This window comes from Ahaetulla prasina, chromosome 2 (assembly GCF_028640845.1).
Source record: "Ahaetulla prasina isolate Xishuangbanna chromosome 2, ASM2864084v1, whole genome shotgun sequence".
Lineage (NCBI taxonomy): Eukaryota > Metazoa > Chordata > Lepidosauria > Squamata > Colubridae > Ahaetulla > Ahaetulla prasina.
In genome coordinates, this window is record NC_080540.1 from 41,953,638 (window position 1) to 41,978,326 (window position 24,689).

At 39.5% G+C, this 24,689-nt stretch overlaps 1 protein-coding gene across 5 annotated transcripts in view; it reads right to left on the reverse strand.

Annotated features, from left to right (window-relative positions):
- The window catches only part of FRMD4B (FERM domain containing 4B), a 313,746-nt gene that overhangs the window by 93,974 nt on the left and 195,083 nt on the right, over positions 1 to 24,689 (reverse strand). The window lies entirely within an intron of this gene.

Sequence of the window (24,689 nt, forward strand, 5' to 3'; positions counted from 1 at the left end):
GAGTCATTACCAGATGTTTGATTTCCTCGGTGCAGGTTGATAGGTGACTTCTTAAACAAGTTGCCTTATTCTTCAAAACTAGGCCACATCCTTAAATAATTTAGCACTGGAAGGATTATACATCATTGATAAAACCTACATTTAATTTTTCTGTAATTTCTGCCCTGGAATTATGAATATTGAGATGCATGTCTCCATTTAAGTTGCTTTACAAGATGATGGATGTGAGGCTGAAACACAGGGAGTCACGATATCAAATAATATCTACAATAAATAAAACTATTTCTTAGGTGAACAGGAGAACAGCAGCATGCAGTGGTTTTCTCCTTTAGGGTCTTCTATCAAAAGACACTTCTCATTGAGGTAGCACAAGCATCTTTATAATAACTGGGCAAACTTCAGGGTCATCATTAAAAGGCGCAGGTCCGAAATATTTTTCCAATTTGAATGATTTTAAGGGAAGAGATTGGTCGCTTGGGCCTCATAGAATGTCGTGTCCCACTCCTCCGCTGACGGCCGGGTCAGGGAAATCCGAATCAGGCGTGCCTCTGCAGCTCTGCCAAAGTCCTAGCAAAGTCCTCAGGGTAGGTAGGAGACCAGAAAGTGACTTCAGCAAGATAAGTTCGACTTTGCCTGACTTTGCCTGCCAGAAAGCAGATCCTTTATATAGGCCATGGGGTGTGGCTCCATGACTCAGCACTCATTAAGGCCTGCCCCTCCCTTCCTTCTGTTGCCTCTGCCTATCCAGTCTTCTGATGCGAGGGTCACTCCAATCAGCAGCTGTTGGAAATAAACTTTCCTCAGGCTCACATGCTGTGGAGGAGGGGGAGGGGTCTAGCTGCTCCGTTTGCCTGGGCATGGAGCCAGGGCTGGGGCCGGGGGGTGCTCCCTCCTCTGCAGCCTGCTTGGGCATGGAGCCAGGGCTGGGGCCGGGAGATGTCCCCTCCTCAGCCTGTCTGGGCATGGAGCCAGGGCTGGGGCCGGGAGGACATTCTTCAGCGTTCGGAAGCAGATAAGCAGACCCCGGCTGCGGTGAGAGCGGGCAAGACACAACATAGAATTTAAAAATCTTCTAAACTAGAGGGAGAAAAAAAGCATTTTATTTTGGGTTTCAGACTGGGAAGGGGTATACCGGGGGTGGCGGGAGGACAGACAGTATCTGCAAAGGTTTAAACTCAGTTCACGCCTTAATTTCCTGCAAAAAAAATACTGTCCTGGTTCCTGTTTTTGTTTTGAAAGTTTGCTTTTTAAAAAAATTCTGCATCTTAAATTTTGCATTCAAAAACGCATTTTACTACCAAGAAAAAGCTACTCTATTCTCAAACATAATTGTATTAGTCCAAGGAAAATAACTGTTATGATCTCCATATAAATTGGATTACACCTTCTATTTTCCTCAACCAGTATGAGCTCTGGATGTGGATTACGGGAGTTGTAATGAAAACATAATTTCCCCTCTGCCAGTTATACATACAATAAATGCATACTGTATGTGAGTCAATAGGCAAATTCATTAGTATAACATGTTTCCTTCAGCTGTTCATCTGTATTCCAAGAAGCAATGAAAGGCTTTAATTTCAATTACGGTATGAGTTCCTCAATGAAACAACATTTCTCAATGCCCAACTGCATGTTATTTTAAGGATGCCAACAGCATAGGGTGGAGGAAAGAAGGCTCCTTACTATAATTCTTAGATGAGCATTTATATGAATCTTTTACGTATTTGCAAAAAATGTTATCCATTAAGATATGTGAATAGGTTTTTGCAAACAAAAACTAACTATGAGATCTCAGAAACTATCGTGACTGCAGTAGTAGGCAGTGGATTAAAACTCCCATATTCATTATGGGCTCTTACCCAAATTGGATTTCCTGCCCCTGCTCTATAGTAAAAAAAGGCAGAAAAATGCATAGTTGTCAACTACAGCTTTAAATAGCATGCAATTTGGCCCACGTGTCAAACTAAACATTAATTACAAAGCATTCAGTTCATTGCCCCCTTAATTCATTTACCCTACAATAGATGTGCAGAAAGCTGATCCAGAGTCAATTTAAACCATGCAAATTGGGAGAAACTTACTGTTTTTCCCAACTTAATATTTCTAAAATCTTCTAAACTAGAGGGAGAAAAAAAGCATTTTATTTTGGGTTTCAGACTGGGAAGGGGTATACCGGGGGTGGCGGGAGGACAGACAGTATCTGCAAAGGTTTAAACTCAGTTCACGCCTTAATTTCCTGCAAAAAAAATACTGTCCTGGTTCCTGTTTTTTTTTTTGAAAGTTTGCTTTTTAAAAAAATTCTGCATCTTAAATTTTGCATTCAAAAACGCATTTTACTACCAAGAAAAAGCTACTCTATTCTCAAACATAATTGTATTAGTCCAAGGAAGATAACTGTTATGATCTCCATATAAATTGGATTACACCTTCTATTTTCCTCAACCAGTATGAGCTCTGGATGTGGATTACGGGAGTTGTAATGAAAACATAATTTCCCCTCTGCCAGTTATACATACAATAAATGCATACTGTATGTGAGTCAATAGGCAAATTCATTAGTATAACATGTTTCCTTCAGCTGTTCATCTGTATTCCAAGAAGCAATAAAAGGCTTTAATTTCAATTACGGTATGAGTTCCTCAATGAAACAACATTTCTCAATGCCCAACTGCATGTTATTTTAAGGATGCCAACAGCATAGGGTGGAGGAAAGAAGGCTCCTTACTATAATTCTTAGATGAGCATTTATATGAATCTTTTACGTATTTGCAAAAAATGTTATCCATTAAGATATGTGAATAGGTTTTTGCAAACAAAAACTAACTATGAGATCTCAGAAACTATCGTGACTGCAGTAGTAGGCAGTGGATTAAAACTCCCATATTCATTATGGGCTCTTACCCAAATTGGATTTCCTGCCCCTGCTCTATAGTAAAAAAAGGCAGAAAAATGCATAGTTGTCAACTACAGCTTTAAATAGCATGCAATTTGGCCCATGTGTCAAACTAAACATTAATTACAAAGCATTCAGTTCATCGCCCCCTTAATTCATTTACCCTACAATAGATGTGCAGAAAGCTGATCCAGAGTCAATTTAAACCATGCAAATTGGGAGAAACTTACTGTTTTTCCCAACTTAATATTTCTAAAATCTCTCTCTCACCCCCCCCACTCAGCTGTCGAAAGAGAGAGAGAAAGAGAGGGAGGGAGGGAGGAAGAATAGATAATGGTGACTCAAAAGAAAAAAACTAAATAGACTTAAGGAATCAAATTCACCCAAAGGGTTATAATATTGGCCATAATCCTTATCCGATGTTCATAATAGAGCTGTTGTATCCAGTAACAATTCTATAAGTGGACCAATATTAAAGATCAAGCCTGTTTCCTTGTAACTTTCAATGAATTATTTGATTTCAGTCAGCTACCAATATTTAAACATCCATCTTACATTTAATGTCTTACTTTCACTGTAAAGGAAAGAAGAAAATGGCAGTATTGTGAATGAATGTGAGCAGAGATAGCTGTAAATTATGGGAGGGGAAGAATAACACAACTGAAAGTTGAGAAGAATGTGAAGTTTCCTAACTGAGGATATGTAAAGACACCCAAAGAATGTCAGATGTCTATCTTGTCTTTTAAAATGGATTAATTAGCCCTGTATAATGCAATGCTCATGAAGTTCCTTAGTCAACCCTAAACTTTTTTTCTCATGAGTCATCACTGAAATTGTAATTTGACATTCGCAATGCTCTCACGTGCCCCATTTTGCCCTGTGAATTTCTCTGGGAAAAAAGGCACGGAAGACGAGTCGCCTGTAAGACTGTGACTATAAAGATAAACCGCCATTATGGAAATTTCTTCAATGAAAGAAATTCAGGGCTGGAGATTATGGATTCAGTAAACTGGAAAAAAAGAAACTGAAGCTCAACGAAGCTTCAATCCCTTGTCTTTAGGGCTTACCCACTTTAACCTTAGGTGAACTCGGCATGACCCAAATGAGAAAGAATCCACTGTTGTTATGCCAATGCTACCACCAGGTAAAGAACAATTTAACAAAACAAGGTAACTAAAAGCTTCAGCAAAAAAAAAAAAATCTTAACGTTTTTACTACAGATAAAGATTTTTAAAAATCCAGTCAATGTGACTTGAGGGATGACTGACAGATGCCACTCTCAGTTCTTACTAAGCATTACTGCTTTTATTTCAGCAGTCACTGTATTTGGCTCCATTTGAATTCTGATGAACACCTGCAGCTCATAATGTATGGCCAATTAAGACTCAGTTCATGGAGACTAGAGTCAGATGGAGAAATATGTTTGGCCCCAGGATACTGAACAGAAAACGTAAACAATAGAAGATTTTTTTAAAAAATCTTGTTTTCTATTTTGAACCACTAACTCAGCTCAGAATAGCAATTTAATCAGGTCCTACAAATGTTGAGTGAACAGGACAGTATTCAAATAATGCTGTTTTTAGAAGTCACCCGTAAGTGGATTTCCCCCAGGGGCATTTTGAACTTAAAATCTTTGTCTTTGGGTCAGGGCTAGAACAATCAGTTCTGTACTTGGTCCCTTATTTGGCGAATGTGACCCTTATCATGAAACATGTAAAATGAATCCTAATGAGAATATAATCTTAACAGAAAGTTGGGAAGAACTAAAATAGTTGTGCATATTGTATTTTAGCCAACAAAGTTGTTTTGTTTGCATTTGGATTATTTTTTTATAAACTTTCATGTTTACTTAATATAGATAAAATATTATTTTTTGAGTATGATTTAATAACTTGACATAAGTGTTCTAATTAGAAACACTTGACGGTGATTGCCCTGTAGTTTATTTAACTGTCCAGTATGTCAAATAAAAGCTTGTGTTTGTTTAGATAATAATAGGGGAATAATCAGAATGTCCTTGTCAAGAAGAAAGAAGAAGGCAGAGTAAAAACTAAAGCCATGGACATCTATGGTTATTAATCAGCAAATTATGTTGAAGATGATATTAAAGTTCAGAGGAAATTATACAATCAATCACATTCATCCAAAGGCTCATAATTATAATTAAAGAAGCTATTAATTCTAATATGCATATCTTGGCTCCGTTTGTTTCTACATGAAAGAGTCACTTCACTCTGGAATATTACAAGAACAGCCAAAAGATTATTCTGAACAAGATCCAGGGAAAAAAAAGGAAGGGCATAATTAATTATAACAATTTTGCTCATAAACCTGTGATATAATCCCCTGAAATGTTTTAGATGCCTGATTAACAGTGGCCCATTAGCTAAAGAAACATTAAACAAACCACAAAATATTCCACTGAGATTTCAGATTAACAATTCACCTAAACTGATCTCATAAATTTAAAGCATAATTTTTTCCCAACTTTGGATCCCTACCTTGTTGAACTCAACCTCTTCATCTCCTATGATTATTAAGGAGATTTAATTTAATTGCTTTAATGTTGTTTTACTACACTTTAAAAACTTTACAGTTAAGATTTTTTTTTAAAAAAATCATTATACTTCAGTAGCTGCGCATAATGTGATAAAGTCTGTTATGAAATGTGGCTGGGGAACTTGAAAATAAATGTTGAACCAAGTTGTTTGTTTGCTTTCAGAACTGATGGCTTGAACAAAACAGTAAAATCTGAAATGGTTTTCTGCACTGAATTGCCTATCACAGGGATGGCGAACCTTCGCATGGAAACGTCATGCGCACACGCGCTCGTTGGGAGCCATACTCCAGAAAAGCCAAACTTCCGGGTTCTAGCATGCATGCGTGCCCGACAATCACCTGGCCAGTACGCATGCACAGGCCGATTTTTGGCACTGTCGCGTGTGTGAAGGGATTACATTCCGCAAAAGCTGAACTGCTGGGTTCTGGCACGCATGCGCATCCAACAATCAACTGGCCGCTTCGCATGCACACACCAGTTTTTGGCACTGCCACGCGTGTGTAAAGGACAGTTGATCATCATATGCGCCTGTGCGCCAGAAACTCGGAAGACAAACAGGCAAGGCTGCGCATGCCAGGCAACATGGCTTTGCTTGCCACTTTGGGTTTGCCATCACAGGCCTATCACATCCTAAGAATCTATAGGAAAGCCTTGCAACAAGCATACATTGTATAAAACCATATGCAGTTAGGGCTCATATGATGCAGTGAACTGTAATTTATAATTGTAATAATATTGTGGAATCTCAATCACTTGTAGTATGTTCAACAACTGGTGTTGTGTGAACAAATTTATTATCCTCAACAAAACATTTTAAGATCACTTGCAATTTTCATTCACGTAGCAAACCCAGCTGAAGCTTCCTTACATGAACCTAATAATCAAAGCCAGCGATCCCAGAAAAAAAAAACTTCCCACAATTATTGGGACTTGGACAGCATATACATTTAACAATAACAAACAAGCTATCAGCCTCTTATCTTTCCCTGTCAAAAACCAGTTGAGCAAGAAGAACAAGGGAATAGCACCTGAGAGAAACCCGATAGCCCTTTTGATGGATTTCTCATCCTGCAATATATAATTGTATCATACTCTGTGAATGTCAGCAACAATTCTTGTTATATCACAAAGACACTGAACCTATGTGACTCTGTGTCCAAAGTAGTTAAGGCATTTTGTGGCTCATGTGGCAAGACACTGGACCTGTGTACCACTGAGGTTGGCGGCTCGATTCCCGTGAGCGACTAAACCGCAAAGGGACAAAAAAAGAGCCTCCCGATTACCTACTGGCATTCACGGGTATAAAGTAACACTGCCCAAAAAAATTCTAGAGGCAGCCAGCCACCCTGGTGATCCCTGGCCATACACTAAAGGGGGGGGGGAGGTGTTTTAGGTGTTTATTTCCACAGTAGGAGTAAAGAAGGTACCATACATTATAGTCCTGTATGACTTTGAGTTGAATACAACTTGCTTCCAAATAAAGGCCTTATGCTGCTACACTCTTATGAACTTTTCTGAATCAGCAATTCACAAATTCACCTCTAGCAGACAGGATGGATGATAAATCACCTATATAACCTTTATGGGTAGGCTGGAGGAATGCACAATATTTGAAACTGAAGAGCATTTCAGTTTTGTTGCTTTTAAGAGAATTATGCTAGGTCAGTGCCAGATCATTGTACAACAGAATAGCAGAATTGGAAGGGACCTTGGTAGTCTTCTAGTCCAACCCCCTACTCAAGCAGGAGCCCATTCATTCATTCATTCATTCATTCATTCATTCATTCATTCATTCATTATATTTATATTGCTACCTATTCATCCATGGCGACTCAAGGCAGCTTACAGAATATAAAAAATCACATTTAAAAAACAGTAAAACTCATTAAAAAAAAGCAAATAAATTAATGTAATAAAATAAATATCATTTCAGACAAGTGGCTGTCCAGTCTCTTCTTAAAAGCCTCCAGTGATGGAGCACCCACAACTTCTGCAGGCAAGCCGTTCCACTGGTTAATTGTTCTCACTATTAGGAAATTTCTCCTTATTTCTAGGTTGCATCTCTCCTCACGTAGTTTCCATCCATTGCTTCTTGTCTTTGGTTTCTGGTGCTTTGGAAAATAGGTTGATCCCCTCTGCTTTGTAGTAGCCGCTCAAATATTGGAACACTGCTCTCATGTCACTTTATTCCTTGAAGAGAACTATGTCTATGAATCTAGTCCTATCAAGAGAACCATGCAAGATGAGGATGATGATTTTATCCTGCCTTTTTATATGTAAGTTAAGGTGGTGAATATACCTAGGTACATTTACTATTATTATTTATGATAGCCTACATACTACTAAAACTCTCATGTCTGCCTGTTTGTAACTTTCAATTAAGGCAAAACAGTGCTTCATACAGCAACAATTGATGTTACCTAGTTTGTAATTTGATACCCCAAATGGGCTAACTTGCAAAATGCGTCCAAAATCCAGAATCCATGACTCCCATGGTATTGAAATTTGCCAAAGTTGTGCCTGCTTCAGTACTGCCATGCTATTGTCATTTCCAGAGTTTCTTTTCGGCTTCCTGCAAGAAAATTCAGTGGGAGAAAGCTGGGAAGAAATTGGAAGCTATTCCTGTTCCCACTGCTTTTCATGCCCACTTGTGATCATTCTATTGATCTGTTTATATAACGAAATATCTTGGAAATAATGACCCAACAAATCACAGGTTATCTAATACCATTATAGTTTTATTTATTATAGTAAATTGTTCATCGCACAGTCAGACAGGAATTCAGACTGAAAATGGCATTTTTATCCACCTATTGAGTTCTTCCCAGTTCTGAGATAGGCAAATATTGATGTTTTGTGGTGATGGAAGTATCATCGTAGGATGTAAGTTTTCCGAACAAAGTTTCCTTTTGCAACTGAATGATGATGAATTTGTCAATGCTGATGGAATAGTAAATATTATTGTATTTATTGCATTATAATTTATTCGGTTTTTTTCAGCTTCCTAATGGAAAACAGTGGCTCAGTGGATAAGAAGCTGAGCTTGTCGATCGAAAGGTTAGCAGTTCAGCAGTTCGAATCCCTAGTGCTGCATAATGGGGTGAGTTCCCATTACTAGTCCCAGCTTCTGCCAACCTAGCAGTTCGAAAGCACATAAAAATGCAAGTAGAAAAATAGGGACCACCTTTGGTGGGAAGGTAACAGTGTTCCGTGCGCGTTTGGCGTTTAGTCATGCTGGCCACATGACCACGGAGACGTCTTCAGACATCGCTGGCTCTTCGGCTTTGAAATGGAGATGAGCACCGCCCCCTAGAGTTGGTAACGACTAGCACATATGTGCAAGGGGAACCTTTACCTTTAATGTAGATGACAATGTTGGCATTTCCCTTGTGGTCTCCATCCAAGTACAAATTAAGCCCAACTCTCCTTGGCTTTCAAACCTTGTCTGAATGTTGCTGTCAGGTACTGCTGATAATTTTTATCTGTTTATTCATTGTAGGATGAAGATGGAAAGTGCAATGCATAAAGAACGAATAAAATACTTTTAGTAATATATGCTATCATTCTCTGCTATTTGTATCCCCAAGCACTAGACACAATTTAAATATTTGAATTTTGCAGTCCACATTATATTGTTAATTTCTATTTAAGTCTTAAAGCTGTATTTTAGATGAATAAATCTATTTTAATCGATGATAGATTGTATATTTCCGAGGTGGGTAAAATGAGGACCCAGTTTGTTGGGGGCAATATGCTTACTCTAAAAACTGCTTAGAGAGGGCTGTGAGGTAGTGTGAAGCGGTATATGTCTAAGTGCTATTGCTATTATGGAGCCATTCTTGCTTGAATTTGGTTAAACATTTTTTTGTGGATATATACTGTCAAATTTGCCATTGCAGCATGTTTTTCAAGTGATAGCAATTTTGTGCTCTGCTTATTCTTGTTATCAACATATATCTCAGTAAATTGGGATGATTTTCACAAATGAACTGTTGTAAGTCAAAGACTATCTGTACAATCTTAGATTGGTGAATGTAAGTTTATCTTCTTTCTTTGAATCATGTAGAATTATAAACTTTACTCGGTTTTTTTATATGAATCTGTCCATTATTCTTTGGTAATCCTGCAGGTTTGTCTGAAATTACAATTCATGCCATTTGGAACAGAAAGTTCATTTGAGGTAATATTGCCAAAATATTGCCCAAACCTAATCCAATGAGTATGCCTTCTCATCTTGTAGATTACTGAGATTTCTAAAGAACTTGATATTATTATCCTTGGCTTTACACTTCAGGTTAAACCATTAACTTTTAAAAACACAACTGGTTGATAAGCAACAATAGTTGGGATAAACGCAAAGTACTTCATTGATGTCAATTAGAGAATATCTCTTTCCTGTAATCAATGCAAGTTTTTCACTTTCTTTTGATTTTTCCCAACTGTTTACTCACCTCACAATGCACTATTTGTTTAGCTAAGTAAACTTAGCTAAAGACTGCAACAATTGTTTTGTACCGAGATCATGAAAAAGTATTTCTCCCAACCAAATCTCTATGCCTATAAGATGTGGTTTTGCAGACATTTGCATAATGTTGAACTGCCACTTTTCCAATACGAAATGTCATTTTCTGTACTGACCATTTTTTATAAACTCTTACAAATATTAGAGAAACACAATACAAATAACAGAAAAATTTCTTTATAAAATGGGTGAAGTTTCCTGTGTGGTAGAACTCAAAAGATTGAAATGATGGGGTTGATTGACAGTAACACAATCAAATGACTATGATTTGGATTGCACCAAGCCAGAATCTGTTCTGTTAATGTTGAGCATAAGGGTGCAATAGTTTCTTCAAATTAATCACTTTTTAAATGGTAGCTCAGAGCTAAGCGTGAGCCCACCAAATGAGTTCCTGGGATGGTTAGAACTGAAATAATGTCTCCCTCTATATATTACTAAAACTCTCATTGCCTTTACATAATCATAGGGCAACAATTTTTAAATCAAGGTACCTCACATCAGCTAAATTATAGAATGTGTCCAAAATTCAGGAGCCATGATTCCCAAGAGAGTGAAATTTGGGGATGTTGTGGCTACTTCGCTGTTACTGGCTGCTGGCGTCACACGATCTTCGTTTTCAAAGTTGTGTAACAGTTTCCAAGCCACTCTTGCAATCCTTCTCCAGCCCCACCCCCCAACAGCAGTCACTTAGCTGCCTGCTAGAAAGAGAAAGGGAAGGAAGAACCTTATGCACTCATCCATGCAGCCCCTTTGCCTATTTCCTTGACTTGTGGTGCCCCCAGTGTTCCCCCCATCTGTGCCACCCAATCCACCCAGCACCGCACCCTCCATGACCTCCATCAATCTTGCATGGGTTCTCTGACCCACATGAGGCAACTCTTGCCACCCCCATGCATTTTTCTTAACCCATGCTGCCACCCACCCACCTGACCTACATGGCACCTCTTAGACCTCCCAGAACCTCCAGGCACCCTTCTTGATCCCTGATGCCCCCCTTGGCCTTCCTCAATCCACACAGCACTTCCCCGCCCCCAGGTACCCTTTCCAACCCACACTACCACCGTCCCCAATTCACATGGCTTCTCTTATGCACACCCCTGTACCATTCTTGTCCTGCAGCCCTGCACTCTCTTGCTCCTTCCCCTGCCTAGCAGGAGCTTGCTTCCCTGTTTGCTGGCTTTTGAACTTGCAACTTCTTGCTGGCTTCCCCAGTGACTTTCTCACTGCATGCTTCCCACAAGCAAATTAAATGGGGAAGCCAGCAAAAAGTTGGAAGTTGCTCCCGCTCCCATTGCTTTTTGCCGACCACCACATTTTACCAATATGCATTGTGTGAAATGAATCACTGTGGCTTAGTTGACAGTTGTCAAAATAAACCTTAGTTTAGATTTTAGCATAATGGGTGCACCAGTACGCTGAGTAGAACTACTCTATAATATTCCTGTTATCTTCTGAAGCATGAACAAGGCTCTTTTCTTGTGTACATATTTGTGCTCATGTTACAGGTAAGCACACTCAAGCAGTACAGACTGTCAAATACATATATTACTGGATATACTTTTGAAAAGTATTTACTCTAACTTAAAACAAAATGTAGTTTCTACTTCAGATGATTCATCTGGGACACAATTAAATGTCTCTATAAAATTACTATCTTTTTCCTGTATGTAGTGGCAAATCCTAAAGGGTAGCTAGCTTCCCCACTGATTTAGCTTGTGGGAAGCTGTCAGGGAGCATTGGAAATTATGACTGCAGTTGATTGCGTACAGTGGTGCTAAAATGGCCAGAGTTTTGCCAGATTTCAATCCCACTGGAATAATGGATCCTAGATTTTGGATGCATGCTGTTAGTCTATTTGAGGGGGTCATAGTTCAAGAAAACCCCGCTCTCCTATGATGCACTATTTTGCCCAATTGAAGATTACAGACACAACAGTTTTAGTAGTATATTGGTTTAGTCATTAGCCATTGGCTAATCATTTCAGGGATATTTCCTTACCTAAACAGAGAAAGTAAGTGGTTGCTTCTGTGTGGGGGAGGGACCAAGGGAAGGATTGCTTGAGTGATCAGAAAGCTATCGGAGTACATTAAAAATGAGGATAAAATGAACATAGCAGCAGTTCTGAAATAACCACAAATCCCCCAAATTTCATTCCCTTAGGAGTAATGGGTTCTAGCATTCTGTAAACCCATTTGATGTACTCTGTTGGCAAAGTTTTGCCCTATGACGCAGCACTTTGTCCAATTAAAAGTTACCATGTATAAAACAGATATAAGAATTTTAGTAATACATAGGTAGATTCCAGTCAACTACCCATTGTTTCTCAAACATCCACAGCTCTCTTGTGTAATTGCACCAAATGTCTGCTGGATGGTCCCATTACTAAAGTATACAGAACACATTATGTATGTATGCATATACTATATATTCTTTCATGTAATTAACTATGGTTTCTGTATTTTACTTGCCGATTTACTCTACGACCAAATAAAGATTTGATGATGAGGCCTACTTTTTATCAAGAGCCATTACCCATTTTTTTTACATTTCTTAGAAAGTTTTATACTTCTTAGACCAGTGGTGGCAAACCTTTTTGGCACCGAGTGCCGAAATGGGAACGTGTGTGCAACTGGAAGAGAAGCTCCCTGGCACGCGCGCACATGCACATTACAAACCAGAAGCGCACTTCCTGGTGCACACATGTGCGCCAGCCACCTGGTCTTCCAGTTTCTAACATGTATGCGCACACAAAGATCAGCTGGCTGGTGCATACATGCACAATGGGGAGCTGCTCTTATTTATTTATTTATTTATTTATTATTTAAATTTGTATACCGCCCTTCTCCCGAAGGACTCAGGGCGGTTCACAGCCAAGTAAAAATGCACAATACACTCTTCTGGTTTCTGGCGCTCCCGCATGCGCAAAGACCAACTGGCCAGTGTGCATGCGCGCGCCGGAACCTGGAAGAGCAACCGGTAATGGTTGGCGTGCCTGGAGAGATGGCTCTGTGTGCCACTTCCAGCACGCGTGCCGTAGGTTCGCCATCACCGTCTTAGACATTACTAATATAGGTTATGTATACCTCTGAATCATTATAATTTTCCTAAGTCATTCAAGGTAATAGCACAAAAGAAGACCAAAAGGATGTCACTTCCAAAAGAAACCTTTCTTTTTGAAGATAGAGTATTTCTGCATGAGAACCTTGATGGCGGTGCAAGATAGTTCTTGCAAATGGTAATTAAGTTATCAACAATGTGACAAAAGGAATCAGCACAACCTGCAGCCCAATTTCAAAAACCTGCGGCAAATGTTCTGGCAAGAGTGATATGTCAGGCTGCTGGAGTGGCAGGCAGACCAAAATAAGTAGAGCCCACAGTCTAAATTCTCCCTGTTGTCCTTTGTCTGCTTATCACTAGTCTGCAGTTCCCCAATTATTCCAGAAGGAAGGACAGCAAGTCACTCCCCCCCCCCACCGTAGGTTGCCAGTTATTCCAGAGATTGCCTTAATTGTTGCTGTTATTGTTTTAAAATCCAGATCAGCATAAGGTGAAACAAGTTCAGACAAGGGTTTCATCACAGTATGGATCTGATTCCTTTTAGATTAGCGCAGCTGCTTTCTTTGAACAGTTTCCCATTTTTTCCCCTCAACTAAAATGAATAAATGAATGTCGCTACTGAGTTTATGGCCACCTGTATTTATTTATACAACACATCTGATAGCATGCTTTGCAAGTTGAAGAACTTAGAAAACACACATTGTTTCAATTTGATGGGGAAGTTCCTGACTTTTAATTAAACTGCAACAAGAGTCTGCAGGATATAGTTTTACACAAACATTTTCCTCTTACAGACTATGTTTATTCCCCAAATGATACCCCTCTCACACTCCTTTCTACTTGTCACCCATCAGGAATTCATTATGTTGTGTTATGGTACACCAGACAACAGTTATCTCTTAGTCCATGGGGTTTAATACAAACCCAATGTGTCAGCTATTTAAAGAAAATATAGTTTCCCCTGGGAGCAATTTAATGAACTTTCAGGAAGGGAGGAAAAAAAAGGGGCAAGGCTTGAATACTGGAAACAAAAAAAGAAATGTTAATTAAGTACAGTATATTTGGCTTCATCTGAATTCCACCAATGAGATACATGTTCTCAGACAAAGAAAGATGGGAAGATTTTCATTCAGTCTTTTCCCCTCCAAGAATTATTATTGCATCCAGTTTTGGTCGCCACGATGTAAAAAAGATGTTGAGACTCTAGAAAGAGTGCAGAGAAGAGCAACAAAGATGATTAGGGGACTGGAGGATAAAACATATGAAGAACGGTTGCAGGAACTGGGTATGTCTAGTTTAACAAAAAGAAGGACTAGGGGAGACATGATAGCTGTGTTCCAATATCTCAGGGGCTGCCACAAAGAAGAGGGAGTCGGGCTGCCACAAAGAAGAGGGAGCACCTGAGGGTAGAACAAGAAGCAATGGGTGGAAACTGATCAAAGAAAGAAGCAACTTAGAACTAAGGAGAAATTTCCTGACAGTTAGAACAATTAATAAGTGGAACGACTTGCCTGCAGAAGTTGTGAATGCTCCAACACTGGAAATTTTTAAGAAAATGTTGGATAATCATCTGACTGAGATGGTGTAGGGCAGGGGTGTCCAAACTTGGTCCCTTTAAGACTTGTGGACTTCAACTCCCAGAGTCAACAACCAGCTTTGCTGGCTGAGGGACTCTGGGAGTTGAAGTCCACAAGTCTTAAAGGGACCAAGTTTGGACACCCCTGGTGTAGGGTTTCCTGCCTGGGCAGGGGGTTGGACTAGAAGGCCTCCAAGGTCCCTTCCAACTCTGATGTTATGTTATGTTAAAAATGAAAAGTGTGTTCAAGCTACAAATTTGGGGTGCAATTTAAAGAGGAACCCCAAAAGGAAACAGATGGCGATGCATCTTTACAAATTTGCTCCCTAAGGTTGTGTCAACATGCCCTTTAAAATGGTTTCCAGCTTCAGCAAGCAGCCCTGTAAACCAGGAGTCTCCAACCTTGGCAACTTTAAGACTTGTGGACTTCAATTCCCAGAATTCCTCAGCCAGCAAAGCTCTGGGAGTTGAAGTCCACAAGTTTTAAAGTTGCCCAGGTTGAAGACCCCTGCTGTGAATAACATAGTGATGAAAACTCACACTACTAGGGTTGGGGTAGAACCTTTGGCCCACAGACTTTTGAGTAGGCTTCCCTTAAAAAAATAACAGGGATAATAAGCAAAAGGAACTTTTGTGTTGCTCGACATTAATCCAAGCCAGAGAAGAATATCCATTTCAGCAAAATTAAGTTCCAACCAGAGTCTGAAACTTCAGCATATTTGTAAGGTAACCTTGATTTACTATCTGTGAACTCCTCCCTCAATAGTAGAAGCGCAGATTTATTTTTAAGCGCACCTTGAGATTTACAGTCTGAACTGCAAGGAATCTGAATTGCTAGCAAAAGCAAGCATTAACAGAAAATAAATCTGTGGTTCCAAAGCAAGCACTGAAGTGCTGGTTTTGCTACTACTGTTCCAAATGGGAGTGGATTTTCTCTTTCTCTCCAAGGCTACTTGGGCTCCACCTTCATGCAGAGAAGGTTTCCTCCACTGTCCTTGCTTGTTTAAATCTGCCCCTTTCAGATTTGTACTGACCTGTTTTGCTTCTCCCTTGAGACTCTTAACTTTTCCCTGCTTCCCTGCCTCAGCCCCCTTCATCCTGCTGAGGAAGCACAACGTCTGGCATCTATTGACAGGCATGTCATGCCAATTTCCCTTCACAAGTGCAACAGGGAAATGAAAAAGAGAAGCCAGAGAGAACTCCAGCTGTCTTGGCTCTGCTGTTTGTTTATATACAGACAAGTGCTTGAGAGAAATGGGACTCCAGTTGTACAAACTTTAGTGAAAGTATCCAAACAACACTGGACACATGAGAAAGTACTTTATCTGTTTTGGCAACAGGACAGACATAAGCCACATCAGTGATGTCCTCTTTTTATTGTAAGACGAAGAACAAGACATGCTTTGCATGTAAAGTCCAGCCATCAAGTTGTTTGCTAGAAAGATCTTTCACCAGCCGCAGGGATAGGACTTAGGTCAGTGATTGTTAATCTTTTTGGTGCTGAGGGCCAAAAGTGCGTCCATGCGCGAATGCACGCGCGCGTGGCCAAACCCCCAAAATGCAATGCATATGCACATGCGCTCCACCCCCCCCACACACCCCGCATCCCATTTTGGCTTCCAGGTTGGTGCAGGAGGCTTTCCAGACCCACAACGGGGCACGGGGGGCCTCGCATGGCGCCTCCACACCCTGTTTTGGCTTCCAGGTTGCTGCAAGAGGTTTTCCAGGCCCAAATGGGGTGCAGGGGGACTTGCGCAGTGCCCCCATGCCCCATTTTGGCTTCAAGGTTGGTGCAGACCTTCCAGGCCCAAAACGGGGTGTGGGGGGGCATGCGCGCTAACCCCCAAAATGCAATGTGAGCACCCTGTGCATCCGCCCCGCCCCCATGCTTGCACAGAAGAGACCCAAAGACCAACTGGCTGTCAGGAGGCGCACGCGCATGAGCAGTGGATCTGGGCTGGGGTGATGGCTGGTGTGCCTGCAGAGAGGGCTTTGCGTGCCACCCGTGCCATAGGTTTCTCATCATGGACCTAGGTGAAGCTCGGCACCTACAACTTGAGTGCCGTATTTTCATGTTCCTGGTTTCTTTAAATGTAACAGCTTGCATAGCTATAGGTTAACATCCTATGCAGAATTAAGATGGATTTAATACTGATAAGGAACATTTCTCCTAAACTACTTATAAGAACACAAAACATCCTGCTGGATCAGGCCAAAGGTCTATAAATCAAGCATTCAGGCCCCATGATGGCTTCAAATGCAGTGCAATTCCTGCTCAAATTCCCTAGTACCTGACATTGAAAAGTGTTCTGCTTCTGATGCTGGAGTAAGTATAAAGTCAGAGTAGAAACTACTGATATTATCCAGCCATGATTTATTTTATTTTTTTTAAAGTGGGCAGGCAAGATCATGCTTACCAGCTGCATGCTTCCAAGCTACCTAGAAAGTCAGAAGAGGCAATCTACAAGTAACACCTCAGAGTTTTTACTCTCAGTATATATAATGTAGGGACCTGGCAGACTTACAGGGTTCAGCACTGTACAATCTATTATGGCCTCTGCCCTTAAGGAACACAATAACCTGTTTCCAAATCAGTTTAATAATTAACCCATGCCAAATCTGTAGAATTAACAGCTCATTCAAAACACTCCAAACAAAACACACTTTCCCTTACATTCTCAGCACAATTTATTATATAAAAGCATTATAGAATAGAATAGAATAGAATAGAACAGAACAGAATAGAATAGAACTTTTTATTGGCCAAGTGTGATGGGACACACAAGGAATTTGTCTTGGTGCACATAAAAGAAAAGATACGTTCATCAAGAATTCTAAGGTACAACACTTAATAATAGTCATAGGGTACAATATAAGCAATCAGGAAACAATCAGTATCAATATAAATCATAAGGATACAAGCTACAAAGTTATAGTCATACAGTCATAAGCGGAAGGAGATGGGTGGTGGGAACAATGAGAAGATTAATAGTAGTGCAGATTCAGTAAATAGTTTGACAGTGTTGAGGGAATTATTTGTTTAGCAGAGCGATGGCGTTCAGAAAGAAATTAGCAGATCAATAAAAGGGTCCTACAGTCCAACATTACACTATGGGAAGATCACTTCCTGCCTTTCCTTCCTTAAATATTGTATTACAGGGGTCTCTACACCATGGCTGACTGAGGAATTCTGGGAGTTAAAGTCCACAAGTCTTAAAGTAGCCAAGTTTGGAGACTCCTGATTATTAGAATATTTTTCTCCCGTCTTCTCCAGAGGACTCTTTTATGGTTTAGCAAATCCTGGGTTCCACTTCTTTTTGGATAGTGCTATTTGGATTATAGCAAGCTCTACAATGAGACAGTGAGATCTGCTATTTCTATATATGGCATTATTTGCCTACTAAATTTGTTTTAGTTCTTTTCTGTTTAGAAGGTGGTGGTTAATGAGAACTCAATAATTCCATTTTATGCTGCAACAGAGCACATAAAACGATGCCTACTTTACTTTGTATAAAATTATTCCGTGAGGGTCAGAGGAAGGTCTTAGTGCTATGAGGTAGAGTTTTTTCCAAACGTAGTAGTGTTTTAAAAGTTTGGTTTACTATTGAAGTTCAATCTACAATGCCCATCTCCTTTCCCTTTCTTCTATGGCTGTATATCCTCTTTTTATTGTTTTGATTGGCTGTTAAAAGACTGCTTAAGCACATGGCTGTCGTGCTGACACTAGCCATAAATGATCTGTAAAAAGACCTCATCTTTTCCATCCCATTCAAAGCTCCTCTGGCAATTGTCACTTGGCACACTTTAAGAGAGTCTGAATAGTATTCTTCTAAAACTACTGCTCTGCTGCCAGATTCCCCCCCCCCCCCCCGCTTGAATCTACTACAAAGCATTCAAGGACGGAAACATGTCCTTAGCCTTTAAAACAAGATTTGCTTTCTCTTCTAAAACACTGACAGTATGTTCCCTCAGGCATGACTGTCTCCTTAAAAGCATGTTAATATCATTGTGGCCGCAACAACACTAGTTGATACCTCGCTATAAACTATCACTCTGCCCTCACCACAAACATGGAAATAGATTTGTAACTTGGATACTAATTTTAAAACATCAGATCCATTTATAAATTGTCCTTAATGTCAATACAGGTCTCTGCGGGTGGTAATAACTGTATTTAGAACGGTTGGTCCACATTATTTCTTCTCAGTGTTATCATGAAAAAAAAATGCTTATTTGTGTAGACATGATTTGTATATTCATATCTTTGCCTTAAATTTATTTTTAATCTTATGTAGTGGTGTAGTTCTATTACTTATTAAATTAAATTCATATGCCACCCATCTCAACTGTTGGGTGACTCTGGACTGCTAATTATTAATGATTAAATAATAACTATCATTTTTTCATATTTAGTGTATAGTTCTTTTGTGTAAACTTAGTGTTCTTGGGTAGGATGAAAGGTAAGTGAGAATACTTTTCATAACAATTAAATAAAGACTGAACATGCTTAGCAAAATGCCTGATCACTGTTACCAGAACGAACAGCTCAAGCTATAATGTATGAACTTTTTTAAAAAATGCACTACGTTTTTCTACCAATATTGTATTCAGAGTTAAAAAATAGTTTTTCTTATGTGAGGACATAACTTCATCAAAATGGGGTTGGGAAGAAAATGTACAGAACTATATCAATATTCAATTCAAGCTGTTTTTATTATTATTATATGTTAAAGTTATATTGGAACTTTTATTTTTGAGTTGTCATTTATTTGTTGTTGTTAGTCGCAAAATCGTGTCCAACCTATCGCGACCCCATGGACAATGTTCTTCCAGACCTTCCTGTCCCCTACCATCCGCCGGAGTCCATTTAAACTCACGCCTACTGCTTCAGTGACTCCATCCAGCCACCTCATTCTCTGTCATCCCCTTCCTTCTTTTGCCCTCAATCTTTCCCAGCATTAGGCTCTTCTCAGTGAGTCCTTCTTTCTCATTAGGTGGTCAAAGTATTCTGAGTTTCATCTTCAGGATCTGGCCTTCTAAAGAGCAGTCAGGGTTGACCTCCTCTACGACTGACTGCATTAATTGAGATTTCTTCAATGAGTACTGTCCTAATCACATGGATAAAGCCCCATCATCCACAGACAGCACAAACTGAAAGATTAAGCAAGTCTTGGGGCAAAGATTATCTAATTCTCAGTAGATAACTCTGATATATTATAGTAAAATAAATTCCAGTTACTTCTCCCTAAACAAAACCTGCCTGCTAAAATATATGAAGGTTTGGATTTTTTTTCTTTGACAACACCTGGTTTCAAGCTGGCAATTCCATTTTCCTTAGGCTTGACATCAACAGAATTTGATGATTAGCACATCAGACATGTGCTTCTCCCAGCTGCTTCTTGGCCAACTGTTTCAATGTTTTTATCAGCCACACAATCAATGCTGGTATTGTTTTGCTGGAACTCAGCTATCTCCTGAAAGTTTGCTGTATCCCTGATGATGATAAGGGGAACTACTAGCTTCGAAAGAAGGGGAAGGGAAATAAGGTCTAGGTTTATTTTATTTTATTTATTAAATTTATATGCCTCCATCTCTCCTACAAGATTTACAAAGTTTAGCTTGATTAATTAGTTACATTAACTGATTACGCCTACAATGTTACCTAAAGTAATTAAAGTACTCTGGATGTTGAACAATACATAAAACTGGAAGTAGCTTTTCTTCTTCTTTCAAAAAGCCTTCAAATTCTCATGGTACAATTCCATCTATTTCAGTATAGAAATGTACAGAATATTTGTTACTTCTGTAATAAAGGAGAAATCCTTTATTAGTGGACTAATAAATCCTTTATTTAGTGGACTAGTAAAAAAAATCTATTTCAGAAGTCTATTCCTTAGCAGTTAAAAATCTTGCTTGTTTTGGTCAAAGCAAGCAAATAATAAAAGGCTCCCTATTTCATTGGTCCATTGTAGAGGAAAATCTGCCCATTCTATCTCACCAGGTATCACTTCCTGGGGCAGTATTAGGTTGTGTGTGAAACCCAGCAAATAGTGGTTGGCAAGTAAATATAAGGGGATGTGGCAATGGCGGGATTCCAATTTTTTTACTACCAGTTCTTTGGGAGTGGTTTGGTGGGCGAGACATGGCTTGGTGGGTGTGGCAGGGGAAGGTTACTGTAAAATCTCCATTTCCTCCTGATCAGCTGGGTCTCAGGAGGCAGAGAATAGATCGGGCGGGGCAAGTTAGAGGTAGTATTTACGGGTTCTTCGAACTACTCAAAATTTCCGCTACTGGTTCTCCAGAACTGGTCAGAACCTGCTGAATACCACCTCTGGGATGTGGCCATCACAATGTACTAGAGTAGTGGCATTTGCCTACAAACAAGTGAAACTCAGTAGGCAGACAACAGCAGACCACACAGTCATGTTTGTACCAGTAATAGTTGGAAAATGTTATTTGGATATAGAGTAAGAAAAAGATAAAGTCTGCCTTCCTGGTAAAGCCAGGGAATGATGTCACATATTTCTTTCTTCCAGAGAATGGTAGGCAGACCTTCCTTGTATTAGGACATTGGGGACATGCAAATGAGCCGTAAATATATTGACATTTAACTGAACGCATCCTTGAATGTTTATTTTTTTTTCTAAAAAAAAAATATCATGCCTGAAAAATGAATGCAGCACATCTACATAAAGGAATTTGATTCTTAACACAAGTGGCCTACACCTGCTTTTTCACACATATGCTAGCAACTTCCTTGGGACAGCTTGACACATGGCAGTGACCTTGCTTTAGCTCTGGTAAATGATGCAGGAGTTTCCTGAATGTCTACAAATGTCCCAAGTTGACGTTCAACAGCTGCCTGAACTTGACATTACCAATTCCATAATTTAAGAGGAAACTAAAGCAAAGATGTATTTTCCCTCATCAGAGCAACACATTGAACATGTTGCAGCAACTGCTACTGATCTCAGAAAATAACCGCCTTTAAATAATTCAGTTCTCTCATCTTCATTTTCTGGAGTTCTCATCCTGCACATTTGCCTATAAAGCTTCTCAGATGTAATTAATACGTACTGTATAATTGAGTCAATTCTGTGTGAAAGTACTTAAGGTCTAGACTATCAATAAAATAATTACTGGTCTCAAAGACGTCTCAGTATAGTTTAGACTTCGTATCTAATTAAGACAGCTGCTCCTTTAAACTTAGCAAATTAAATGTCTTGCCAACTCACAATATACATGTAATATTTTGCATGATGGCGCCTTCAACACACTTCAGATCCTTTCATGGATTAAATCAGATTAACAATTAAGAATTCTAATCTGTGATTAATTAATCTTTGTCAATTTGAAACCTTCATGTTTTCATCCCTATTTGTAAAGAATCACCACCCTTAATCATTTCTTGCATTCTGTTACAAAAAAGCAGCAACTGTTTAATTAACACTTAAAAGTAGATATTTTGGCGCCAGACATACTGATATAATACACCTGATAGCTGTAAACTATGAAGGATGTGTGCTGATCCAGATGATGATCCAAGCTAACTTAATAATAGATTGGCTGTGTTCATAGGACACACTAAATCCACACTAACGAGCCACAGGTGGTATTTAATTTATGGTTCAGTGAATCATGCAAAAACCCAAGCAACTGGCCCAGATAATTCTGAAGACCATGAGCGAACATGATCACCAAGTGATCAGCAGTGTTGGCACAAGCTATTGATAAACTGATTAGAAGGAAGCTATGAAACACCAGTACACCTTGCTAACTGCAAAGTACAGGTGGTCTTCAACTTATAACCACAATTGAGCCCAAAATTCCTGTTAAGTGAATTTTGCCCCATTTGATGACCTTTTGTGCCATAGGCGTTAAGTGACTCACTGCAGTTGATAAGCTGGTAACACGGTTAAGTGAATCTGGCTTCCCCATTGATTCTACTTGTCGAAAGGCTACAAAAGGTGATCACATGACCTTGAGAAACAGCAACAGTCATAAGTATGAACCAGTTGCCAAGCATCTGAATTTTGATCACATGATCATGTTACAAAGTTTGTAAGTGTGAAAAATGGTCATAAATCACTTGTTTCAGTGGTAACTTTGAATGGTCACTAAATGAACTGTTGTACGTTGAAGACTATCTGTAGATTGCAATTCCCTTCTACCATTTAATTTTTTAAAAAATCATTTTTTTATTTTTTATTTTTTTATTTTTTTTATTGGCCAAGTGTGATTGGACACACAAGGAATTTGTCTTGGTGCATATGCTCTCAGTGTACATAAAAGAAAAGATACGTTCATCAAGGTACAACATTTACAACACAATTGATGGTCAATATATCAATATAAATCATAAGGATTGCCAGCAGCAAGTTATAGTCATACAGTCATAAGTGGAAAGAGATTGGTGATGGGAACTATGAAACGATTAATAGTAGTGCAGATTCAGTAAATAGTCTGACAGTGTTGAGGGAATTATTTGTTTAGCAGAGTGATGGCCTTCGGGAAAAAACTGTTCTTGTGTCTAGTTGTTCTGGTGTGCAGTGCTCTATAGCGTTGTTTTGAGGTTAGGAGTTGAAACAGTTTATGTCCAGGATGTGAGTGATCTGCAAATATTTTCACGGCCCTCTTCTTGATTCGTGCAGTATACAGGTCCTCAATGGAAGGCAGGTTGGTAGCAATTATTTTTTCTGCAGTTCTAATTATCCTCTGAAGTCTGTGTTTTTTTTGTTGGGTTGCAGAACCGAACCAGACAGTTATAGAGGTGCAAATGATAGACTCAATAATTCCTCTGTAGAACTGGACCAGCAGCTCCTTGGACAGTTTGAGCTTACTGAGTTGGCGCAGAAAGAACATTCTTTGTTGTCCTTTTTTAGTGATGTTTTTGATGTTAGCTGTCCATTTGAGATCTTGCGATATGATAGAACCCAGAAATTTGAAGGTTTCTACCGTTGATACTGTGTTATCAAGTATTGTGAGAGGTGGAAGTATGAAAGGGTTTCTCCTAAAGTCTACCACCATTTCTACGGTTTTGAGTGTGTTCAGTTCCAGATTGTTTTGGTTGCACCACAAGGCTAGTCGTTCGACCTCTTGTCTATATGCGGATTCGTCATTGTCTCGAATGAGACCAATCACTGTTGTGTCATCTGCGAACTTCAGTAGCTTAACAGATGGATCATTGGAGATGCAGTCATTGGTATACAGAGAGAAGAGAAGTGGGGAGAGCACACAGCCTTGGGGGGGCCCTGTGCTAATTGTACAGGTATTTGATGTGATCTTGCTTAGCTTCACCTGCTGCTTCCTGTTTGTTAGGAAGCTTGTGATCCACTTACAAGTCTGTTCCGGTACCTGTAGCTGGTTTAGCTTAGTTAGAAGAATGTCTGGAATGATGGTATTGAATGCTGAACTAAAGTCTACAAAAAGGACCCTTGCATAGGTCTTTGGAGACTCAAGATGTTGTAGGATGTAGTGCAGAGCCATATTAACAGCATCATCTGTTGATCTATTTGCTCGGTATGCAAATTGCAAGGGGTCTAACAGCGGATCCGTGATGGTTTTCAGGTAGGAAAGCACTAGCCTTTCAAAGGTTTTCATGACTACAGATGTTAAAGCAACTGGTCTGTAGTCATTCAGTTCCTTGATGGTGGGCTTCTTCGGCACTGGGATGATGGTAGAGCGTTTGAAGCAAGAAGGAACATAACACATCTCTAGTGATTTATTGAAAATATGGGTGAAGATGGGGGCCAATTGGTCAAAGGATCTGTTCTGTTCAAAGGATCAAGTGGTCAAGGAACACACAGCAGGATAGCTATGAAGGGCTCTGAAAATATATTCAGATGCTATGTTTACACCTATGAAGTTCCAAACAGTGCAGACAATTGTACACCTGGGATAATGTATGAAAGTGAAAGTTAGACTCTGAAGAAGTAGGATAAGAACAGTATTGATCCTTTTGAACTTGGTGCCAAGAAGACTCTTGAGAATGTCACAGACAGCCAAGGAAGCAAACTGATGGACCATCAAATACATTTACTTTTAGATTGATGGATCATCAAACAAATTTAGAATTCTCACT